The sequence below is a fragment of the Gekko japonicus genome, unplaced genomic scaffold (genome assembly GCF_001447785.1).
Source record: "Gekko japonicus isolate JY-2015 unplaced genomic scaffold, Gekko_japonicus_V1.1 scaffold2325, whole genome shotgun sequence".
Classification (NCBI taxonomy): Eukaryota; Metazoa; Chordata; class Lepidosauria; order Squamata; family Gekkonidae; genus Gekko; species Gekko japonicus.
Window position 1 is genome coordinate 81,407 of NW_015160902.1, and position 11,854 is coordinate 93,260.

Here is an 11,854-nt window from a genome sequence, read left to right on the forward strand (position 1 = left end):
TCATAGTGGTGGGGGGGGATCCTCTCCACCCCTCTACAACCTCTTCAGGGCCTTTCATGGTCTCCTGTTGCCTTCCCATAAAACAACTGGAGCCATAAAATTTGTGGAAGAGCAGTGAAATTCATATGTTTTAAAGAACTGCCTAAAAAAATTATTTCCAGACCGTTACTCAAAGCTAGACTGGGGGAAATAAACATGGACCATCATGTAAAATGTCTTGCTAAAAGTCAGCCCCTTCAAAATCTTTCCCCCCCCCCTTTGTGAAGGCTAGCCCCGCTGCAAATGGTACACAGTCCTCCCTAGAGGGTTACTGAACTTAATACTCCAGCCGCTCATCATGTTTGCCATCAAAGTGAGATCAGCATCACAGCCCCCAGATACTTCTCGGCCTCAGAGAAAAACTGTCCCATTCCCTCTCCTCTTCCACTCCTCGTTGTCAGTTCACCTGCTTATGATTGTTTTGGAGGCATGCAGTGGTGGTGGTCAGTGGAAGGGAAGATTCTCTCTGGCCTTCTTCCCCATTCCGCCACCCTTCTCATGGGTGCTTCAGTGACACAGCTTCTCAGACACCTGGTGAGCGCTACAATATGTGACCCTTGCCACAACTAACGTTAGGTGTAAGGGGAAGAGAAGGAAGGAGGGACTGGCAGTCCTGTTGCTGACCAGCTGTCTGCTTTTATCTCCCTCCACAACAGCATCAGCCATTAAGCTGGGATGGAGACAGGGGTTGGGATACTGAGAAATTCATTGTGCTGCTGCTGATATTATTGAAGCCCTATGGGGTTCTGAGCACTTGGAATTAGATTCAGGAATAGTTGTTGATTTCCTGGGAATCACTCCGTTCATCTCAGATTAATTCCAAGGTGAATCAAGGTGAGCCAGTTTGGTGGAGAGCCAGTCTGGTGTAGAACTGGGTGTGATTCCCCCCTACCCCCCTGGGTGTGATTCCCCCCTAATCTGGGAGAACTGGGTGTGATTCCCCCCTACTCCACATGCAGCTGCTGGATGACCTTGGGCAAACCATAGTTCTGTCAGAGCTGTTCCCTCAAGGACAGTTCTCTCAGAGCTCTCTCAGCCCTGCCTACCTTACAGGGTGTCTGTTGTGGGGAGGGGAAGGGAAAGGATTTTGTAAGCCGCTCTGAGAGTCCGAGTGAAGGGCGGGGGTATAAATCCAATCTCCTCTTCCTCCTCCTCCTCCTTCTATTATCTATCACAAGTTCTCTCTGTCATCTGTCATATCTGTGAAACCTGCCCATGTTATTTGATGTCATCATGCCATGATTTTAATGCTTTTCCCCTCCCGGCTCCATACCACTGACTGGTGTGGTGAGGTACAAGAAACTTCAAGCAAGATGATTTCACATTCCACAGTGGGTTTCCCAAAACATTACAGCCTTCAACCACATTAAAAACCTAGCCTTGTTGCTACAATACACAGTACACGACAAGAGAATATATCTAGTGACCAGCCAGTTAGAATAATTTGTGAAAGTGAATTTTTGTTTACATTATAAGAAAATGGTCTGCAGTTTGTTTATATATTATATGTTGGCTAGTCATTACATTTTGTTTAATATGTTTAGGTATGTATGGATTTTTTGTTTGTTTCAGTTTTCATGCATGGTTGGGAAGGCCATTTCCATTCTGCCTATTTTCTTTGGCCAATTTCCCGCTTTCATTTCGTTGGTTCTGCCATTTATATGCATTTGACGCAGAAAATGGGCATCAATTTTAATGGCTGTATTTCTATTGAATGTCATTAATATGCTTGGGGCAAAGGACATTTGCAGTTTCATCCCAAGTACAAAGAAACCATTAAAAAAAAACCTTCAACTTTTAAAATGAACCAGGGTTGTCACAAAATTTGGTAACATCTCTCTGTTAGATTTCTTTTTTTAATAATACTATAATTAGTTCAAGAGCTGGCACTGCTTGTAAAACCATTTCTGTTGAACTAAAGGCTGTGATTCTGGTATATTATCCAGTAGTGTCAGCTATGCTGCCATGGGGGTGGGGAGGTTGAGTTTGTCTTATAATTGCCTTGCATTCCTTCTGTTCTTCTTTGCTGCTACAATGCTTATCTCTAAGTATTGCAGGTGGGGATGTTGATGTCTGGTTTTCTTGGGAATCGTGAGAGAGTGTCTCGTTCCCAGCTTCAGTGCTTAACGGCCAAAGCTCTATCTCCCGCGTGCGGGAGGGTGGCTAATTGGCCAGGGCAGTGGGGGGGTGCATATGAATTCCCTATATCCTATTACGCCCATGGGCAGCCATCATTCTTAACAGTGCCTATGTGAATGCATCTATAGCTCTTCAGTAAAGTATTACCTTCCCTGATAAGCGTGTACTACGTTGTTGGCTGTGGGTTCTGACAAGTAGGTGCACTACTGGGAAATAATCCTGAAGCCACTTTTCCACTATAGATGCTATCAGACAAGCATACAAACAGTTCCTCCCAATGTGGTTGCGCAGCTAAGCCAGACAATACAGGAAAAGGCCTGTTAGCATCTGTGTTTCATGGTGTTTATTGGTCTGATCTAGAAAAGCACATGCATTTCAGAGCCAGATTGATTAAGAGCTTTTGTAGCTGATCCCAGGCCTGGATCCATCCAGGACCTTCACATTCCACCAAGCTCCATGTATGACCTTACCTTATTTTTTGCCTTGTCTCCACTTTTATCCCTTCATTCCATTGGGCTGCATCAGAGAGAGAGGTGTGTCAGCAGGGCAACCTTCATTGGCTCAGGTAGCACCCCCTGCTGTTTGGCTTGTAACAGGCCTCCTGTCCTTCCTGCAGTGATCACTCAGCAGCATATGTGGTTCTTTCATTCTGTCATACTGAACAAATCCATAAGTCTACCCCTGACTTTTCCCTTGGGGCTATTGTTTTTGAAATGTTTAAAAAAGCAGTCCAGCGAGGTATGCATGCTTTCTACTGATATTGAGGGGTGGGGATGTCTTTTCTCCTTTTTTTTGTTTTGTTAAATGTCACTGCCAGCAGGCACATATCTTTGAGTGACGAGCTCACACTTAATTTAGAAGAGAAGAAGAAGAGGTTGAATTTATACCCTGCCCTTCACTACCTGAAGGAGTCTCAGAGCGGCTTACAGTTTCCTTTCCCTTTCCCTCCCCACAACAGACACCCTGAGAGGTAGGTGGGGCTGAGAGAGCTCTCTTGAGAACTGACCTTGAGAGAACAGCTCTGAGAGAATTTATGACTGACCCAAGGTCACACCAGCAGCTGCATGTGGAGAAGGGGGGGAATCAAACCTGGTTCTCCCAGGTCTGCACTCTTAACCACTACACCAAACTGGCTCTCATTTACATTTATTCCCCACTTTTCTTCCAGTCCAACTCAAAGCTGCATACAAAGAGATCCCCACATGGCCTCCCCTGTAGAACCAGACCTAGGTCTGCTCTGTTTCCACAAGGTTGCCGCATCTCGTGCCTTGAGACCCTGGCCTCCTGGATGCTCTCTCATTCATGCAGGGTCCCACACTCGTCTAGCAATAGTCTCTAACTACTGGAGACTGAGACTTGCGTTGCTGCTGGAGGAAAGAGGAGAATAAAGCTTCCTCCGCAACAGAAAAAGGTTTAAAGCGTTACTCTTGCGGTAGAGTGTCAAGAGGCAGCCTTCAAAAGCAGCAAGAAGCTGTCTGAGGACCAGAGGTTAAAAATACCACCATAAGGTAATCTATGTTGATGATAATATAATAGCAGCAGCAGCAGGATTTCCAGAGCGGTTATCATTATGGCAGCTAGATTTAATTACAAAGATAAAAACACCAGGTTGTTAATTAGGTTTATTGTGGTTATTATAATTTATCATTCATACTACTGTAGCGCCCACAATGCCTACAGGGTAATAGCTAGATGAAATTAGGGGTATGGTTTTTAATCCACAGAGCTCTGAGATAGGTTGGCAAGAGGCTGCATAAGAGTAATAGTTCTAGGGCCATTTCACACTCTCCGCAGAGCAAAACGTGAGTTTTGCTGCTTCTGACTCCTTGACACATATACATGTATAATAAGTGTCATTGCAAGCATCTTTGTTTCACACGACTCCTTTATAATTCAGCTCTACGTCTGAAAAGGTAACATGTGAAGAGGCCCCTGTTGGAGATTACAGATTCAGCCCAAATTAGATAACACAACCCCCACCGCAAAAAGTTAGAACTGAAAGCTGGTCTACCTCTTCAGAAGCAAGACATGCTGAGTTCAGTGGAACTTAATCCCATGTACATATGAAACCTTAATCAGATAACAGCAGTAGACAGCCCTAGATTTGTCCTACGCGTGATTGAGCTAGCTCAGAAGACATTGTAATTCTTTTTTTCTTCTGGCATTGCTGTTTTGCAGCACTGCATGAAGAGACTCAGAGGTACATGCCGCATGACATTTGGGGTCCTCATAGTGTCCCCCATCTCAGATTACATGCTCCAAAGATGCTCCACTTATCTACATTTGGTCATATAAGTCAGCGTGGCCAAATCTTGAGAAGTGTGTTAGTCCATCATAGATAATTAAAACTAACTCTTTCTGTGCAAACACTCATCACTAAGCTCCAGAAGAGAACTGACCACAGTTAAGAATCTTACAATGATGCTCACTAATTACCTTCAAGCTATCTTTGTTTTAAAATTCCAGTCATCAATTGACACAGCAGCAAAAGGAAAATGAAGGATGGACGGGTTTTCCCCAGACCCTGTCAAGCAGGATTTATCCTTTTTGTTAATTCAGTGCAGCCATTATGTCCTTCAAATGGGCCAAATACAATCCCCGGATTAAAATGCAGACATTACAATTATCCGTGGAAGATGTGGGATTAGTCCTCCCAAATTTCTATTGATACTGCTTAGCAGCACAGCTGCAGCACTCGATCCCATGGTTTAATTATGATAAGACAACATTAGCACCAGCAATCAAAGGCTTCTCTAACCAGAAAGTCTCTTTGACAGAATCCAGTTACAGTGTAGTGAGAAAAGAGAGCGGCCAAAGCAGTATGGTGGTATAAGAACTTTTATAGATGGCATGCCTGCAGCATCAGGAAAATGATATCTTTACCTTATGAAATCATGAATTTGCCACCAACTGAAAAGGGACCTTCCCCTTCACAGTGCAAAAGGTCAAGAATAAGGCAACATGGATTTGCCTCCATTAGCACGTCTGAAAGGCATTCCTCTCACACTTAATATAGAAACAAGGGCTGCTTCCTCCTGGAGATGTTTCTTCATTCTTCAGGCAGCATGGTATGGTGGTTAAGAGTGGCAGACTCTAATCTGATTTGATTCCCCACTCCTCCTCCACATGAAGCCATCTGAATGCCTTTGGGCCACTCACAGTCCTCTCAGAGCTCTCTCAGCCCCACCAACCCCACCGACCTACCTTCATTGTCCCACATCACTCCCCTGCATCTCTGAAGACAAAATGGGAGGCCAGGGGAGTGATGTGGCACCGCATGAATGAGAGAGCATCCAGGAGGCCAGGGTCTCAAGGCCTGAGATGTGGCAACCCTGTAGGACCAGACCTAGGTCTGCTCTGTTTCAAGGGGATGGGATAAAAGGGGGGCATGTAAACACTGATCCCAGAGCAGCCTGTGAGACAGGGATGGATAAGAGAAGCCCTCTTCCCAGCCTTGCTTGGCTTCCAAACTACTTTTTAGCATGGAAAAAAAAAAAGCTCTCCAGGGGTGACCAGTTACAAGGGGATGGGTGTTGTAAAATGGCACACATGCTAGTAGGGATGTTTAGAAATCTGAACCTTCCCACCCATATTGCAAGCAAACCCCCTTTGACTGTGGTGTTTCAGAAAAGGTTGTGACAAAGCCAGTGTGGGAAGCAACAAGGGGAACACCAGGAAGTAGAGGATGGTGCTGTGTGTGGATTTGCTGGGGGGGGGGGGCAGGGAGCTCTGGTTTGAAAGCCAAGATGGAGCAGAGTGTCACCAGAGTTGGAAAGGAGAGCATCATGAGGTCATGCTGTATGGTCATGCTGAATTTCTAGTGTGTGGGTGTGTGCCCTAGAATGTTCAGGGACAAAGGATTCCCACTACCTCTCCTGGCTCTCTTCCCCTCCACAGCCTCTTCAGTCAGCAAGGCTTGAAACACCAGGGCTAGTTCCCTGCAGGTGCCTCTCCTCGTGGAGTTCTACCACTTTGAGTGCAGGCAATTTATTCCTCTCACATTTGACTTCGTACAGAACTGCTGTGGATGGGGCGTAACAGTTTTCATACTTCCTGTTATACTACGTACTCGGGGGGGGGGTTGCATACACATTAACTAAACAATCTTTTTTAAAAACCTCGTAAAGTTGGGCCAGTGATATTATTTCCACTTTATATAAGGGTGCATCTGCAACTGAGCTGAGATTCTGACTGAGGATTTTCCAGCTCCCAGCTCTTAATCTTGAGCACTGCAATTGCATTCTCAAGTGCGGCGCATTAGGGTTTGTGTGTGTGTGTATTCCGCCAGACTTGGTTCTTACAATAAAGACAATGTGCAAATGCAATCTAGTGATCATAGGGAAAAGGGAGGGACCCTTGACTGGCAGATTATCATTTTCTGTCTCCTTGAGCCTTACCCACTTGCTGGGGTTCATCCCATGTTCGTTCTCTCTCTCTCTCTCTCTCTCTCTCTCTCTCTCTCTCTCTCTGCCCCTTCCTACCAGGGAGCCGCTTAGGGGATCTCTGTAACAGAAAAATCCTTTGCCCACTCTCATTCCCATCACTGCCCAAGGTCAGGTAAGCTAGTTGAACTGGCTACATGCTGAATGGCACGAAGACTGAAAATTGTCTCTGTGCCGGTTCAACACCAGAGGCAAACAGGCATGTTATCTTGGGGACAATCTTTTTGTTTGTCTTCTAGCGACAGTGCGGTATTATCAGAGATGTTGTTATTACTCAGTAGCCTACCTTCTTACCAAGGGTGAGGCTTTTATGTTTTCCTGTTCCTAGTGGCAAACATAACAAAAGGGAACTAGAGCAGTAAACCTGACATTTGTAGTTCAGTTGCACTTCTAAACAAATCTTTTGATCCAGAAGAAGCAGAACAAAACTAAATACAAAAAAAAAAATCCAGGGAAGATTTAAAGACGAGGCTTAACATTTGAGGCATTTTTCCCCCAGTTCAGCTTCCCCCCCCATCTTCTCTTGCTCTCTTCATCTGTATCGTGTGGTCCCATTAAGACCCGCCTTCCCATGATGTCTCAACCCAAAGGAGGTACCTTGCTCAGTGATACTATATAGCCTATGTCATCAGTAGTTCAGCTTGCACCAAAATGGCAATCAGTGCTCAGTTCTGCTCCATGTTCTGAAATTTCTGTTGAAGACAGTTCCCTGTGAAATACCTCCTGATAAAGTTTAGGGAGGAGAGGAAGAAGAGGAGGGAAAACAAACTTTACCTTCTAGAGTAATGGGGCAAAATAATAGGTGAACGATAGAGAGAAAGACAAGGTAGCCATACCCCTGCCTATTCCAGTAGAATTCATGAATTCCAGTAGAATTCCAGTAGCATTCGTGAATTTCAGAAAACTAGGTGTTTTGATTAATATCTAGGGAGAATGTAGCATTTTATATTGGTTGTCCTTGCCGTTTTGATGACCTTGCCTACCTTTCTTTGAGCACACCGTATCAAGAGCTGATCCTGCACTTGTGCACTTGGATTCATCCTGCACGTGAGTTTTCTGCAAACAGATTGCTGCTAGGCTTTGCCATTGGTTGTGTGCCCCTCTGCATATCTCTTGAGCAGCTGCAGCTTTTTAAAAATGCAGTCTGGCACTGCATTAACAGTACAGGGGAGAATTTTTTCCCCCCTAGCCATTAACTCTCCCCCTCCCCTTCCTTTCGTACAGGGGCTTTAAACAGGCAGGCTTATGGATCCATAACTATAGCAGCGCTAGCAGATGTCACTGTAATACTCAGCATGACTCATCCACTGTATTCTGCACCCTCCAGAGAGAGGCTGCTTTTTCTCTGGGCTTCGTCTGCTGAAGGTGGAACCAAGCAGGCCAAAGCAGGCGACCAAAGGCTGTCAGATCTCAGACTGTTTCCTGAAAGCCTGCCCTTTCCACTATTCAAGGAAGTTATAATCCCCTGCCATGGTGTTCATATGACAGCTGGTGGGCAGTGGCAGGAGTGGGAATGGTGGTTTCTGTTTGGAAGCCACCAAGCATTCTAAAGGTTAAGGGATGCTGATGCATGGAGGGAAAGATGGTTTCGTTTGCTTCCTGCATCACAGCTTCAGGTCCTTCATCACAAAGTTAGCAGACAAGGGAGCATGTAGATAGACTGGGGGGGGGACCCATGATATGATGCTGCCTGTCTTCCCTTTTTCTCCTTTTTATGCTTTTTCTTTTCTCTTTTTTCTCCCCCTTTTAGCTCACTGGGTTGGTCTTTGTGCTAAGTGAACAGAGAAGACTGGTGTTGGGGTGGGGATATTTTAGTGGTATTTGTATAATTTTAGCTAAAATCACATTTTTTAAAAAAAATTACAACATTTTAAAAGGCAGCCAAGGCACTGCACGTTAGAGTCTGATTTTGGAGGGAAAAAATGAATTTGAAATGTTCTAAATAAATACACTTTCATACTTCATTTGAAAGCTGAAGGTTGAGAATGGGATAAAGAAAAGAGATCAGCAGGAGTATGGCATAAAAAGTGCTTTTTAGTGGTACAATGAAATTTTGCATGCATATCTGTACTGTAGTGGCCAAATTGCCTTTATATACAAGAGACCTGTGGCTGAGACATGTTAGTGGAACATGAAAATCCACCTGCAATTAATGACAAATTCCACTTAGCATGATATGTAACCCTTTCGCTGTGTTGACTTGCCAGAAACGTCAGCTTCAAGTGAAATTGAAACTGGAGTTGCACAGCACTTAATACAGCAATGTATGCTCCATAAAAATCTGGCTGTACCCATCAGTGTAGGAAACATCCAGTATGTCTAATCGGCCCTGTTTAATGAAATCTCCCTTCAGTTCTGTAGGAAACATCCAGTATGTCTAATCGGAACAGAAATTGGCCCTGTTTAATGAAATCTCCCTTCAGTTTTCCTTTAGTTCTTTTGTTTTAGAGTATTGGCCACAGTATTCATGAATCAATTGTTAATTATCAATCCTTGTTTCAGGAAACTAACTACTGATTTTCACTTTGCAGCCAGCACCATTTTTCATTCCTTAAACATTATTGCAATTGCATGCTTATGAAATTGTGGTGATAAAAACAGAGCAATGGCTTTGGCTGCAATATGAAAATAAATGAATTCCCCACCTCCATTCCCAAAATAAGAACTAGTAATTAATGTTTGATTCAGAAATGCTACAACTGACTGTGAGAGAACAGGATGTCATTAACCAGGAACCAAAGAAACAGGAGGAAATTTTAAAGGAATGATAAGTGTGAGAAATCTTAATTGTGTTTTGACTGTCCACAGTGGACAGCCTGTCACTGCGACTGAATTTTCTTTAATTTGCCACAAATTTAGCAACATTTGCCACAGTCTGCCACAAATTTTAAAAAGATGGGAAGGCTACATGGAAAATATGTGGCATACACTGGATTTCTAACACTGTCATTTGAATTCTTCAGTACAACTCAATGAACAAATGATGGTTAATTCCCAACTAAATAGCTAGTGCGGAAGCAACTCTTATAAGCCCATTTGATTTCAGTGGACTTGGAATGGTGTAACTCTGTTTAGGATTGCAAGGTAAATATTAAATAGCTATATTTTTTTACAAAGGACATGGAGGCTGGCCTGAGAATGTTCATAAAAAATTGCATCATAGTGGAAAAATCTAACTAGAAAAGTAATTACGTCTTACATACCCACATCTGGGTTTTTTCCTCTCCACATTTAGCCATTAGCAGTGCCCATGTTTTTTTAACCCCTTAATCACTGCCTTCAAGTTTTCAGCAGACCCTCATAAAAGACATTTGGGATACTTCAATTCATATGTTGTGGAAATATTCATGATACCAAGGCTGGTATTCTTTGTTAAAAACTGTCTTGATAAATAAAGCTGAAGTACTGCAATGCTTGGAGAGAGCCAGTTTGGTGTAGTGGTTAAGTGTGCGGACTCTAATCTGGGAGAACCGGGTTTGATTCCCCACTCCTCCACTTGCACCTGCTGGTGTGACCTTGGGTCTGTCACAAGCTCTGGCACAGCTGTCCTTGAAAAAGAGCAGTTTGTGTCAGAGTTCTCTCAGCCCCACCCACCTCACAGGGTGTCTGTTGTGGGGAGGGGAAGGGAAGGGAGTTTGTAAGCCGCTCTGAGACTCCAAGTGAAGGGTGGGGTATAAATCCAACTTCTTCTTCTTCTTCTTGGAGATAACCAAGAATAAAATAAAGCAATACAATCACAAAATAAGATCAATTAATGGAATGACTTTATCAGAAAGATTGAGCAATAGTTCCCACAGCTGTTTTACTGCTTTTATCAAAATTTTGGTATATGAAAGGGGACTAGTGAAGTTGAAGCCCAGTGGTGAGTATGAAGCAGTGCTTCATCTAGAAGCTGAATAAAGTTTGGAACTGAGAAGAGTTAAAAGTTGGAAGTTACAGGACTACCGATGCCATTTGATGTGTGAGCGTGGCTGACAAAGTTTGCACGTAATCCCATATAAACAGACATTAAACTGGAAAAGAGAGTTGACAGATATTTCTTTAAATAGCATACCATATGTCTGCATGTCCATCTCCCTTTTCTGCTCAAGCTCCCTCACTCACTAACAAGGAAAGTGTTTGGATAACCCCTGGCCAGGGAAAGCCCCTAAGTGTCCCTTCTCCCTAGAAATAGCATGGGTGGGTGGGTGTCTGCCGTCTGACTGTGCAGATCTGACATTTAACAGCTGGTAGATCAGTCCCTTGCTTCTACCCACACCTATCTGCATGGTTTCCCTAACTATAAATAAAATGCGAATGTTAGGTTTCCATGAAGGTAATTCAAATGGTTGGATGGCCACCAGATTTTCTTCACTTTATATGAAAGAAACTATACGTCTGCAGTACTGTGGGCAAGAGGCAAAGAGGCTGAGTTGAAGAAGTCTGGCACTAACAGTCAAGAGTGAATGTGGGCATTCTATTTAATTGTTCTTCTGCCCAGGTACTGCTTATTTCCTCTTCTAAGGGATAGCTTTTGACTTTGGGAAACAGGGGCATAGTTCCTCTATGTTTTTGCAAGATCACACGGGGGGGGGGGTGGAGCAGGACTCCACATGGAAGTTTTCCCCTATTCCAAGACTATACTTTCGTAAACATTCCTGTGGGGGATTTGTATGGAAATACGGCCATAGACCGTGGAAGAGAGGAAAGATGCAGCCAAGAGCCATACGGCCTTACGTAGGTAGAGTTGTGGAAGAAGTGATTAATGGCTAAGGGAAGGGATGTGGAAGCAGAGCAGCTGGCAGGGCTAAGGGAAGAGGGAGGCAGCAAAGGACAATGGGGATAGGAGAGATGAGGCAAGAGGCCTGGGAGAAAGGGGAATACGGGAAGCAAAGGCAGGGCAAGAGAATCAGACTGAGGGGGAAACCAGAGCTAAGTAGAGAGAAGATGAGGCAAAGAACAAAGAGAAGGAGAAGTTGGGGCTGACATTCCTTGCGGGCCAACCCTCAAGACCTTCCGTACAGGATAAGGAACTGCAGTATCACTTCTTTCATCTGAGCCAGAGGTTTTGATAAGTGACAGTTGGTATTTTTGCCCTGTTGACATAAATCTGTAGTTCTGACCTTTTAAAGAACCCAGACACATTCCATATCTATAAACATATAAACAGTTGTTCCCATCTGCATCAGCAGTAACCATAGCCCATGTTCTCTTTATTTATAATGTACTCTCTTTCTGTAAACAAGACTCTATTT

At 43.9% G+C, this 11,854-nt stretch overlaps 1 protein-coding gene across 1 annotated transcript in view; it reads left to right on the forward strand.

Moving 5' to 3' along the window:
* LOC107121105 (renalase-like) overlaps positions 1-11,854 on the forward strand; it is a 40,388-nt gene that overhangs the window by 27,321 nt on the left and 1,213 nt on the right. The window lies entirely within an intron of this gene.